Source organism: Kogia breviceps, chromosome 2, assembly GCF_026419965.1.
Source record: "Kogia breviceps isolate mKogBre1 chromosome 2, mKogBre1 haplotype 1, whole genome shotgun sequence".
NCBI lineage: Eukaryota > Metazoa > Chordata > Mammalia > Artiodactyla > Physeteridae > Kogia > Kogia breviceps.
The window spans coordinates 142,612,639-142,626,879 of record NC_081311.1 but is presented as its reverse complement, the minus strand read 5'-3'; positions in this window follow the sequence as shown (position 1 = coordinate 142,626,879).

Sequence of the window (14,241 nt, the reverse complement as noted above, 5' to 3'; positions counted from 1 at the left end):
GGGCGACCCTGGAAAGAGCATGACCTTGAGCAAGAGCGCTTTCTTCTGCAAGGAGATGTGACTGCTGGGACTGTCCAGAAGCTGATGGAATAGGGTTTTTATTTCTGAAGGGGGATCTGGGTGGAGCATCACTCTGTCCACCACAACCTGCCCTCTGGAGGCTCCCAAGGATCATAGGAAAGGCTTCCCCTGTTCTTCAGAGCTAGAAGTCTGTAGCTGACACCATAAATCGCCCTCCAAACACCAAATGCTCACCCCTCTTCTTCCTTGCTTCAAAACCTCAATTTTATTCACCCACTGCCAAGCATTCGTGGCTTTCAATGAGGATAGGCTCTCCCTAGTCTCCATTTATGATAGTCTCATTCTCCTTACTAGTGATGATTTGGACATGGTAAAAGGACATAACTATGGCCAATGAGGCTTGAAGGGAAGTCTGATGTGGGCTTCTGAAAAAAAAACTTTCCTCACTCTTAGGAATGTGAGAGAATATCCCTCCTGTCTCTTCCTTGGATCAATGTTATTATGTCTACATGTGATGGCTGGCACTGCAGCAGCCATCTTGCAACCATGAAGGTAAAGGCCTAAAGACAAAAACCAGATGGCAGAATATAAAGATGGAAACAAATCTGGACCTTCAACAGTGTCATTGAGCCAATCCCAGTTCCACCCTGGAACTGTCTTTTCCGGACATCTCATTATGTGAGCTAAAAAATGACCTTACTTTTTAACCACTGCAGTTTTTTGTTTTTAATTATTATATACAGTTGAAATATCTTAACAAGTTCAATGCTCAGTCAATACTTACTGAATGAATAATTGAACGAATGAATGTCAAAGGGCTCAACCACCTCATGTGAGGCAGAGTGGCACAAATTTTATCATTTTATAGTTTCATTCTGTTCTGTGTGGATTTGGAGCAAAGGGGTACAGGGCAGAGAAAGAGATGGAAAGAATACTTGAACTTTGGACAGAGGGAGTCTGATTATTTATAGTGGGGCTGGATTTAGAAAGTCTCTATAAAGGTGCATGGAAAAAATATGTCCCAGCTGTGGTCCAGCTGCTCCGGCAGGGGGGTGTGCTGATGGAGGATGTGAATCACACCTTGAGAAACAGAGCAACGATCAAACCTCATCTGGGAGAGCTGAGCACTTCATGTGAATTATATCTTAGAAATAGCCCTGCATTTGACAGTCGCTAAACCTCATGCCAGCTACTTTGTCTTTCATTCTATAATTAAACAGGATTCCTCTTCTTGGGTTTGGAACTTGCAGGAACTCCATCTTTTGACTAATTCACTTTCAGATCAGTGCTGTGTCTTGATGTATTACAGCGATAGGCTGTGCGCGCATGTCATCCATCATAGCAGTCAGCTGTGCTCTCAGCACAGAGAAACCGAGCCAGCTGTTGTTCTGACACATCAGAGCAATGCATTACCCACGCCTAGGACATCCATGATCTAGTACTCCAAGATGGCACTGTCCAGAATAGAGATAGTCCTGGGGCTCATGGAGCATCATGCAGGCTTGACAGAGACCTACTCGGGGCTGGGAAAGACTTTTCTGTTATTGAGTAGTTTGAAATAGTTTGGTTTCCCAAGACCCAACTCAGTGGTTTTAATAAGGGGGTACAGAAGCATTCACATATATTGCTGTTATTGATCAACTCAGGACATCAGTTTCTTAGTAATGTATTTCTGAAAAATCCAAGTCATCCCCGACAGCATTTTATGTATCTTAATCTTTATTGTTGATGATTGGAATTGTCTTTACACAAGTCTTTCTTTCAACTCAGCAAATGATATAGGCTGCTGGTCCAACATCGGGGCACCAGTAGGGGATGTGTAAAAAGGAACTGTTTAAATATTGACTGCTGAGAATTTGCTGAAATCATCTACTTCCAGTTTGCTTTCTGTTCCTCAAGTGAACACTTACATCAGTACCTGCACTGCCTTGGTGCTCAAGAGCACAAATGAAGTTACCTGAATCACTGACCCGAAACACCTAGGAAAGGAGAGCTGCCCCTCAGTCATGCTCTCCTATTTACCCAGCCTGACCAGGACTGGCCTGTCTGAAGAGGGAATTGACCCGGAAATGAAAAGATTTGAAAACGAGTTACAAAAACTCCAAACCGTTGATTCTCAGATAGTTTTCTCTCTCGTTTCTAAAGAGGCCACATATATATAAGCAATTCCTCTGTTCCTCCAGTATCTTTAAAAGATATTTTCCTGGCTGTGACTCCCATGGCACAAGATGGACCCCTTTGTACCTAAATCTGCCCATCTGCAAAATATGAAAGATGTATTCACAACGGTAGTGGCCAAAAAGAGGTGACCGCTTAGAATTGGAGGAGGCAGCACAGGCAATTGAAGCTTTTTGGTAATCTTACAGTCCTATCTATTTCTTCTTTTTTCATTGTGGAAAAATACACATAACATAAAATTAACCAGCTTAACCATTTTTAAGTTCACGGTTCAATGATATTAAAAAATTCACAATGATGTACAACCATCACCACCATCCATCCCCAGAACTGTTTCGCCTTCCCTACCTGAAACTCTGTAGCCATTAAATACTCCCTCCACCTGCAGCCCCCGGAAATCACCATTCTACTTTCCGTCTATGAATCTCACTGCTCCTGGTACCTCACAAAAGGGTAATCATACAGTATTTGTCTTTTTTGTGACTGACTTATTGCACTTAGCATAATGTCCTCAAGGTTCATCCATGCTGCAGCACGTGTCAGAATGTCCTTCCTTTCTGAGGCTGAGTAACATTCTGTCGCATGTGTGTACCACATTTCACTTATCCATTCATCTGTCGATGGACACTTGAGTTGCTTCCATGTTTTAGCTATTGTGAATAAACCTGCTCTGAATGTGGGTGTACAAATGTCTCTTCAAGACCCTGCTTTCAGTTCCTTTGGGTATATACCCAGAAGTGGAATTGCCACATCACATGGTAATCTTCTTTTTAATTTTTGGAGGGACTCACTTTCTGTTTTTCACAGCAGCTGTACCATTTTACACTCCCACCAACAGTGCACAGGGTTCCATTTTCTCCACATCTTCTCCACACTTGTGCTTTTCTGTTTGTTTTTTTACAGTAGCCATCCTCATAGGTGTGAGGTGGTAATCTATCTCATAGTTTTGATTCACATTTCCCCAATGATTAGAATCCTATCTATTTAACAACAAAAGTTTAATTTTGCATAAAAAGGAAAGCTAGCCAAATAGTACAGAAATGTTAGATTCAGAAATCTTTCATTCTTTGCTACTCTCTATATATGGCCAAAAAATAAAGATGATGATGATTTCCATAAGCAGAACATCCATGATAAAATTTTTGGCACCTCGATGGAATTAAAATGTCCAATCAGCAATTTTGTTTGAGGTTTATTCTCCCCATACCTGCCAGTTGGAATAAAGTCCCCCGTGTTTACAAAGGCACAGAATTATCACTGTTCTTACCTCCCCACCAAGAAAAGAAGTATGGGAGCCCGGGGTATTTATCTTAGAAAAGCAGTGAAGGCTGTATCTTTGACATAGCTATACTAGGTGGGGTGACCAGTCTGTTCCACTTTGCCTGAGACATTCCCAGGTTTAGCATGGCAAGCTCTTGTCCTAGAAACCCCTCAGTGCTGGGCAAACTAGGCCGGGTGGTCACCCTAGCAGTAGAGCCTCAGGAACGCACACTCGGGGACAGTATAATTAAGCCGTAAACCAGGCCATCTGTATAACCCTAGACTATTTCCTCCTGTGCAAATAAGAAATAAAATGTCATGCAGAGAAAGATACAGCTGGAACTAGGTTAAAAAATGGGTTTGCAGTCGGCACAGCTCTTCACTAAGGGCCTTCACAGAGGCTCTGAATGAGAAGAGAAAGGGATATAACATTTATTAAGCAGTGATTTTAGGCACTTTACCTAACACATTCATATAATTCTCACTACCCTGAGGTAAATGTTGTTAATACGATTTTTTACAGAGCAGAGCACTGAGACTGAGAGAGGTTGTGTAACTTTCCTAAGACCACGTAAGTAGCAAATTAGCGACTTGAACAAAGGCCTTCCTGCTCCCTAGCACAACCTTAGATGCAGATTGATAAATATGATTGTAGGAGCCCTGCCCCAAATAGACTGCTATACTGCTTGTAATTCTCTCATTATAAAATATATATTCTTGGATTCAGAAAATCTTCATAGCCTCCAATTGAAAGGCCAAGGTCCCTATAAAGAGAACTTGAAGGGTTAAGAGTATTATAAGCTAACCTCTCTCTTAGTAGCTGATCTCCTTTTCGATGTTAAATGACAACCAGCTGAAAGCAGGATGCTGCAGAGGTGCTTTGTGTATATGGGGTGTTGATAACAGAAATGGAAGACGTCAGAGATCAACTTTGCTTCTCAAAGACAGAGGAAACCAATACTGAATGCTCTTCTTTTATTCCGTAACAAAACGGCATGGATTAGGACGTAGGAGTAGAGTTCTGGTTCCAGTTCTGTAACCACCCCTGGGTGACCTTGGCCAGCCTCTAGCCCGCAGACATGAAGGGGTTGGGCTAAATGATGGATATGAGCCATCCGTTCTGGGCTAAGGCTGTATAGCTCTACAGAAATGTGGTAGAACCTCAGATTCCTCAGAAACCAATTCTCTAGTTCTCACCTCAACCTGAAAAGTTAGTAGGGTAGATACATGATTTACAGCTTCCTTCTTAATCCTGGAAGCAGCAGGGTGACGGTGGAAAGAACCTGGATTTGAAGTTAGACCTGGGTTAAGATTCTTGCTCTGCCATTTGAAGCTATAACTTTGGGGAAGTGACCTCTTTAAATAGTGTTATGCTCACCTGTAAAGTAGCAATAAACCAACCAACTCATTGTTTCATCAGGAGCATTAAATGAGGGAACATATGCAGACCCAAATCATAACGGTTCGCCCTGACAGCTATCACGCTATAGCTTAGCCCTCGGGAAGCACTTCCCAGCTATTCCTAGCAGGGCCCCGGGCTGCAGCCTCACTGTGTGAGAAACAGGCCCCTTGGAGCCCTCCCCATTGGCCTCCCCATCTGGCCTCCATTCTGACCACTCGGCTGTCCACGGCCTAGGCTGTCACCACTACTTCTGCTCTGATGAGGGGGGCGTGGGAATGGCTCTCTCCCTGACACTTCTACTCCCAGTTTGGGCCGGCTCTCTCCCAATTGCCTAGGGCACTGCAGAGACCAGGCCATAAGCTTTGTCTGGGCTAAATTTACAGAAGTTTATGAAAAGGATTAATGAAAGGGAAGTTCCAACTCAGAGAACATTACAACACCCCTCGGATCCACCCCGGGGTCTCTAAAAGGCCCTCTCACTGCCTCAACCCCACTTGATTCCCCCAATCGACCCACTAAGGCCAGAAAACTCCAGGCCTCTCCCTGCCTTTGGACCTGGACCAAACTGAGCCCTGGCCTTATAGAGAAGAAGGTTCTTCTTCCTGTGAACTACCTGAGGCTTCTCAGCCTTCTTGAGGATTCATTTTGAACCTCAGGATTAGCCTCTTTTCAGATGAATGGAGCATCCATTCCCTTGAGAGGAAACTCCTTCCACTCCCACAACAGGGGTGTGGTCCAGCCCTGAGCTACAGCCAACTTCTCTGTCCTTCCCAAAGTCCAGGTTAGTGGGCTACAGTTGGGTGCCTGTGGGATATCACCACACTCATCCCAGTTCCTTTCTATATTTTCCTCCTCAAATAATTTTTTTAAATTGTTGAATAAAATTTTACCCAGAGTCACATTATTACATGTATAAATGATGACCCAAGGTCTGTCTTAGGTGAACATGCCCCTTCCCTTTACCCATTGCTAGAACATGTGTCTCTCCAAGCAGGTCAATGCTGGTGAGTACTGCAGTCAGGGGGCCCCGATCCACTGGGCATCTCTCCCCCAAAGGAGCCTTCAGAAAAGTCACAGAACTCACCCACTGCTCCCACATGCTGCCCCCTCAACCTACAAAGTGGGCAACACCCCACCCACACGGCTCAGACCCACCTTCGGACCCTTCCTAGCTCCAACCACTTCCTGTTCATGGTCTGAACATAAGAGAACAGAAGCATACTCTCTTGCATTAAAATATTCCAGATTGGCTCTCAAGTAAAAATCACCTTTGATTTAAAACTAACCATTCACTTCTGTGAGGTACCTTAAGTAGTCAAATTCATTGAGACAGAAAGTAGAATGGTGGTCGTTAGGGGCTGGAGGTCGGCAGGGGGTAGTTCTTTTATGGTGGTTTAGTTTGGGAAAATGAAGAAGTCCTGGAGATAGATGGTGGTGATGGTTGCACAGCAATGTAAATGTACTTAATGACTCTAAACAGTATACTTAAATATGGCTCAATGGTAAATTATATGTTATGTGTATTTTACCACAATTTTAAAAATAACTAATCTAACAGAAGAAAGATCTCAGATGTTTCCTGAGACTCTGCTATGGACGGAATGTTTGTGTCCTCCCAAAATTCATATGTTGAAATCTAATCCCTAATATGATGATATCAGGAGGTGGGGACTTTGGGAGATGGTGAGATCCTGAGGGTGGAGCCCCCATGAATGGGATTCATGCCCTTAGAAAAGAGACCTTGGAGAGCTTCCTCACCACTCCACCCTGTGAGGACACATCAAGAATATGGCCATCTAGGAGCCAGGAAATGTGTTCTCACCAGACATGGAGTCTTCTGGTACCTTGATCTTGGACTTCCCAACCTCCAGAGCTATGAGAAATAAATGTTAGTTGTTTAAGCCACCCAGTCTGTGGTATTTTTCTTACAGCAGCCTGAATGGACAAAGACAGACTCACTCCCTGATTTCATTTTAGTGAGCATCTCTTCTAACTCTGAATGCTAAGTGCAGGAAAAGCAGCAAAGGAAACAATGAATACAGCTCCTGCTCTGGAGCTTAAAAGCTGGTGTAGAGAGAGTACTTCCTTGTAAAACAGGTAAGAAAATGCATGCAGGAAAAAGTGGGCACATAGTCCTGAAATGTGTGGTGTTTCCAACTTTGCACGTGGACCCAGTGTGAAGGAGGCAAGGGCAGTCTTGTGTGTGTTTCAGAGGAAAATGGTTTCTCCATCAGAACATAAAGAGGCCCTTAGTGCTTCCTTATGCTTCTGTTCAGAAGACAATACAGTGTAATCGTTAAAGCCCTAGCATCAACCTGCCTAGGTTAAAATACTGGCTGTGTCCTTAAGCCATTAACCTAGTTTCACTGTGCCTCAGTTTCCCATCTTTTAAATGGGAAAAATAATAGTATCTACCTCATACGATCATTGCATGAAGCATGTGAACTGACTAGATCTCACTTAGCCAATAATAAGTACTCAATCAATGTTATCGGCTCTTATTCCTGGCTAGGCCACTGCACCCCTTTCCAAGTGAAGATCAAATTAAATTTGAGTTTAGTGTTATAGGTCTGCTTTCTTAAGTTTCTTTTTTTCTTAGACTATCAAACTTTCTCCCTGAGCAGTGGTTTTGCCAGACGTACATATCAAGAGACTTTACGCTCCTCAGAGTTACTTTGAAAATTTCCTGGAAAATCTTTCTTTTTCAGCCAAAGAAATTTTGATATACAAAGAATATCATTAATATGCAAATCAGCATACTGTAAAATTCATTTTGGTGCTGCAGAGGCACTATTTTTATAAATACAGAAACATAATTATGCATCCTCTAGAGGACTAAAAATAATTATACAAATTTACAACAAAGCCCAAGGCTGTGTTTCCTTTTAACTGACTGTTTCTAATATCATTTAAATCTTGTTAGAACTTAATTACCAAAGCTCTCTTGTAATAATTCAGGTGGAAGATTTAAAGTCTAAACTTGCCATTCAGAAAACAGAACCTCATCAGAGAAACAAAGACATGCAGGCACTGATTGCCCAAATAGGACAGTGAAAGCTTGGTCAGGATGGAGCCATGTGGGCCTGAGATTGGGAGGCTCATGAAGAGAAAACATTAATATTAATACATGAGCCATGTTAATTTTTTTAACCTACAATTTCGTAGAAAGACAAGATTACATATAATGATCACTATGGACTATAAACCCAATTAGCCATTTCTACCTCTTCTTTAGTTTTCCTCTGTACTTTCCTTATCTTTTTCAAATTAAGGTAAATATAATTTGGGGGCAGTATTTTTTTCATAACGACTTAATTATCCTTTCCAAAGTCAATCCAGAACTGTGTGTGTGTGTTTCATAGCTAAAGAGTGGCTTCTATTAGTGCAGAAAAGAACAACAAGCAAAGTCATGAGAAAGGGTCCAATTTAGACTCTGTCTCAAAAGCTATTATTTATTAGCATTTAGAGAAAATGAGCCCCTTCTTATGAAATAAAAGACATAAGAAACTCAAACACTTGAAATTCAAACACATTTTCACTTACCACTAGTTAACAATAGTTTCTAGGACTTGGAGTTCCCTGAAAAATTAATTAGTCACCTTATGCTATACAGGATAATAATTTGTTTATGTAAGATATTCCTAACATAGGTGTTATCCATTATGGCAGAAGCTGACCAATTATCTTTCCAAAGAGCTGTAGCAATTCCATATATGAGATGTCTATAAAATGTCACAGTTCATTCTAGTCAATAAAAAAAAAATCAGTCAATTCAGTGAAAAAAATATTAATCAAAATGATTGTTTGACAGCATTTAGACAAATCAGCCAGTTGTTTGAATCTCTCATTTTTCAACCATTTATTTTGGCTTTGTGTAGGTATATAAATATGCACACATGTGCTTATGGTAGATGGATTTTTTTTCTGTTTCAGTGGTTTTAATCCCGTGGTAAGGTATATAATATTAGAACTTTTTGTATATAATATACTTGATGTGAGGGGAGGGGGAGTAAAAGGTGTTGCTCTTGCTTTTTGGGTTCATGGACTCTTTTTATCATCCTCTTTGAATGGAACCAAGGGAAGTAGCATTTTGACAGAGACAGTTGGAGTGAAGGTTCCAACTTAGTGGGCAGATTTTTCTATTCTAACCCATCTTCTTTCACTGACATGTGATCCTTTGAAAACTTATCCCCATTATTTCGTTTCCTCCTCTTAACATAAAATTATGTCATTACTTGAATTCAAGCGATATTCAAAGCCATTTCTTATTTTGGGAAATTCCAATCTTGAAGTGTTTAAATTTTCTAGCCATGCTCTTGACTATCATTTGTCATTTGTCCAAGTGGGACCTAAAATAAATAAATAGACCTGTATATATCGCATATCTGAAAGAAGATCCATCCAGCAATAAAGTGAAGTAAAAAGACTGAGTCAGTCCCCACAGCGTCTCTAAAGCTGCATAGAACAATTCAGGATGATAATTGAAGAAATCCAAGCATACAGTCTCCCTTAATCTCTTTTTATGAGTGATGGCAGACTATTATTCAAAATCTTGAGACTAGATATTTTGGCTTGGCTGCTGAAAAGGGAGAAACCTAAAAGCTCTGTGTATGGGGGTATCGTACACAGGCCTTGTAGCCTGTGACCATCTTTCCTTTTGGCCAGTATGGGAAATCATCTGTAATTTCTGCCCATTGTACATGTCTATTGCATTTGCCAGCTAATGTTTAGTAACAAGGGCTGTTTGTTCTTCTTAATAATTTGAACTTTCTCCATTTGTGTTTACCTTCACATCCAAACTAGCACAACTCTGCTCCGAGTTAATTCCCCAATTGCATTATGACCACAGTAGGGAAGGGGAAAAGGATCTGCATCCAAACCACCAGACAGAAAACAATGGGAACAGGCAGGAATCCAAGAGCTTTGGCATGATTTGCAGGAGGAAGCCAGCTCTGATTAATGCTATCAAAATGCTTGTCTTTCCTTTGATTGATATTCCAGGCCCTTGTTACAATTACTGATGCCGGTGACAACCAGCATCAGACTCTTTATGGTTTGCTGTCGGTTGGGTGGGGGGAAGGGTAGGTGGCACGGACTTCACCAGAACATTTGCACACCTGCCTCAGTTTAACCTAAAACCCATTATTTTGCAAACATAATATATAAGCCCAACATAGCAATCATTGTTTCTCATATTCTTCAATCAACAACTCCTCAGTTCCTGGGCTTCCCTGGTGGCGCAGTTGTTCAGAATCCGCCTGCCAATGCAGGGGACACGGGTTCGAGCCCTGGTCTGGGAACATCCCACATGCCGCGGAGCAACAAAGCCCGTGAGCCAAAACTACTGAGCCTGTGCTCTAGAGCCCGCGAGCCACAACTACTGAAGACCGCATGCCTAGAGCCTATGCTCTACAACAAGAGAAGCCAACGCAATGAGAAGCCTGTGCACTGCAACGAAGAGTAGCCCTCGCTCACCGCAACTAGAGAAAGCTCATGTGTAGCAGCGAGGACCCAACGCAGCCAAAAATAAATAAATAAATTTATTTTAAAAAGAAAAGCTTAAAGAAGAGAATTACAGTTCAAAAGATAGTGATCACAGGGAGATCAGCTAGGTGGTTTGTGACCACCTAGAGGGATGGGATTGGAAGGGTGGGAGGGAGGGAGACGCAAGAGGGAAGAGATATGGGAACATATGTATATGTATAACTGATTCACTTTGTTGTAAAGCAGAAACTAACACACCGTTGTAAAGCAATTATACTCCAATAAAGATGTTAAAAAAAAATAAAACAAAACAAAACAAAAGATAGTGATCATACTTGCTTTCTCAATGTATGTGCATGACTTGGAAGTAATCTGCAAAAATCCTGACATTTCACCTCTAAATAGTTCAGCATCTATCTCCTAAGCCTAAGGACATTCTCCTACATGATCCGATAGAGTTCTTTAACTGAAAATTCTAGGGAAAAAAAAAAGAATAGGATTGTTGGGAAATGACTGATACAACTTTAAAATAAGAACTATAAACAATTAACCTTTGTGCCCAAGTGTATCAGCAAGACTCAATGGTGGGATTTTTTTTTTTTTTTTTTTTTTGTGGTACGCGGGCCTCTCACTGCTGTGGCCTCTCCCATTGTGGAGCGCAGGCTCCGGACGCACAGGCTCAGAGGCCATGGCTCACGGGCCCAGCCGCTCTGCAGCATGTGGGATCTTCCCGGACCGGGGCACGAACCCGTGTCCCCTGCATCGGCAGGCGGACTCTCAACCACTGTGCCACCAGGGAAGCCCAATGGTGGGATTTTAATCGTTATTCCCAGTTCCTCCTCACCAGGGATGAATGGAAATCCTTGGCATCTGTGAAATACTCTTGTCTGGTCCTGTCCTGAGGCCTCTATTTTTGTTTTCTTTTTATTTTTTTTAACATCTTTATTGGAGTATAATTGCTTTACAATGGTGTGTTAGTTTCTGCTTTATAACAAAGTGAATCAGTTATACATATACATATGTCCCCATATCCCCTCCCTCTTCTGTCTCCCTCCCTCCCCCCCTCCCTATCCCACCCCTCTAGGTGGTCACAAACTGAGGCCTCTATTGAATCAGGCTCGCTTGAAGTGCTCTTACACATCCAGTGCTGCTCTCAGCCCTGAGATTTCCTTATACCACAGCCCTATTAGGATTTAAAGGAAATTCTCTGTCCCTGACTGCAGTGGCTTCAAGTCCAAGTAAAGGACATCTACTTATCAACTACACTTAAAGCATATGATTTGCTTTAATACTCTGTCTTAGTCTGTTTGGGCTGCTATAAAAGAATACCATAGACTGGGTGGCTTATAAACAACAAACGTTTATTTTTCACAGTTCTGGAGGCTGAGAAGTCCAAGATCAAGGAATTATCAGATTTGACGCTGATGAGGGACCACCTCTTGGTTCACGGTTGGCTGTCTTTTCACTGCATCCTCAGATGGCGAAGGGGTGAGGGAGCTCTCTGGGGCCTCTTAAGGGCACTAATTCCATGCATGAAGGCTTTACCCTCTTGACTTAATCACCTCCCATATTCCCCACCTCCAAATACCATCACATTGGGTATTAGGTTTCAACATATGCATGTTGGGGAGATGAAACATTCAGTCTATAGCATGCTCTTTGCCAGACATTGCTGCCAGTTACTGCCCTAGGAAGGACTTCTTTTTCTGTTGCTTTGGGCTTGGAGTTTTCTTCTCTAAGCATTCTCTCTGAATGTATGTGCTCTACAGTTGCCTGGAAGAAGAACTTCCAGAGTGAAATCTGAGCTGAAATGGATGCCCTATGATTCTGAAGAGAATTGTTATTACCTTTCACACAATGAGCACCTCCTGGCCCACACTTCCCATCCACATCTCAACAGGGCAGCCAAGAGTCTTACCATTTAACCATTGCTCTCCCTATATCATGTGAGCCACACCATATGTATTTATGTTCCTAACAACACAGATGTCAGCACAACAAAATATTTTTATATTTAATCAGATTACTATGTGTAGACTGGAGCTTTTGCTTGCATTTTGGCTCAGATGTTGGATCATTAAACACTAATTCATGGAAGACATATGTCCAAGATGATTTTCTTTCATGAATGGGATTGGTAAAATGTATGTTTCATTTGCTGTAGGATCCCTCCCTAACTTGTTTGGGAACTTATCTGGAAAGTGAACATGGGAAATAGTTGTAGCAATGCTCAGGGAGCAGGACTCCACATCATTCCAAGAAACATTCACTGAGTGCCTACTGTGTGCCAGGCACTATCCTAGACACTGAAGATACAAAGATGAACATTTGTCCCTGAGAAATCCGTGGTTCGTGGGAAAGACACTAATTTCTTAAACTGACTCACTCCAAATCATTAAGCCATTTGTTCTATTTGAAGATGCAAGAAAGTAATATGGAAATGTTCATTACAGTCTTACTCAGCGACAGCCCTTGAGATAATGCATTATCTCATTCCATCCTCAAAACAACTCTTTTATGCATCAAATGAGGTTGTGCATGTGGTTATTTGGCCAGATTATAGTGTGGGTTTGTATGTGGAAACATATGTGTCAGTGTTTCACTATGAATCACACTGATTTTCATTCTCATAAAAAATAATAACAAATTAATGGCACAGGAAAATCATTTGCAACTTTTAGATCCACGCATTCCATAAAAGGGTGGATTTGGGGCAGCCAAGGTTTTCCAAGCAGGGTTTATGGTAATGACTCCTTGTGCCCTGACTTCTTACTCCATATTCCCAAATATAAGAATGATTTGGGGACTTCCCTGGTGGCTCAGTGGTTAAGAATCTGCCTGCCAATGCAGGGAACACAGGTTCGAGCCCTGGTCCGGGAAAAAGATCCCACATGCCGCAGAGCAACTAAGCCTGCGAGCCACAACTACTGAGCCCACGTGCCACAACTACTGAAGCCCGCGTACCTGGAGCCTGTGCTCCACAACGAGAGAAGCCACCGCAGTGAGAAGCCCGCACACCGCAACGAAGAGTAGCCCCCGCTCGCCGCAACTAGGGAGAGCCCGTGCGCAGCAACACAGACCCAATGCAACCAAAAATTAATTAATTAATTTTTTTAAAAAAGAATGATTTGGCCATTTCCTGGAGTTCATAGAAGGCTCACCTCTTTCTTTTCCAGATTTCCCTAACATCTGTTCATTTTATCGGCAAAAGTTTGGTGTTTGTTTGTCAACACTTATTAGTATAGTCAGTAGGTTGAGATGAAAAGTAATTCATCAGTCTTTGGCCACTTGCAGATAAACTTTATTCGGCCTTTGGCCTAGTTGCTGATAAATTTCCCTCAACTGTGATGACTATAGCATTATTATAATTAGCCATCCTAGAGAGATTTGCCCTACTCTCCAGAACACTACCCATCCGGCTGTGACCAGCCCCATGCTGGTCTTCGATCATTTTGTCTTCTTGGCTGCTACAACATCTCCAGCCTCAGGCTGGACCTCTTGCCCTGTGCTGCTCTGCACCAACCCCCAAATGCCTCACAGCCACCATCCCCACCCACGTACCACCAATCTCCCCCACAGCATGCACCTTCGCCTTGGTCACCAACAGATCATCCCTCACCATATAGCTATTCTGCAATCTAACCCCAAACCCAAACCCTCCTCTCCTCCCCAAACCCTTCTGCTGTGCTCTTAAGAGCTGACTGTCATCATCAAACTGACCTACATCTTCTTCCTCTTCTAAATGTATCTTCCTGCTAAAGGAAGCCAGGCTGTACCCTCAGGATGCTATTTCCCACTGCCCTCTCAGCTGAAGACTGTGTCTCTCCTATTCCTCAAGGCCAGGGGGAGGAGCAAACGTTCTTCTGGCTCCCCTTTGCAACTTCTCAGATGTCTGT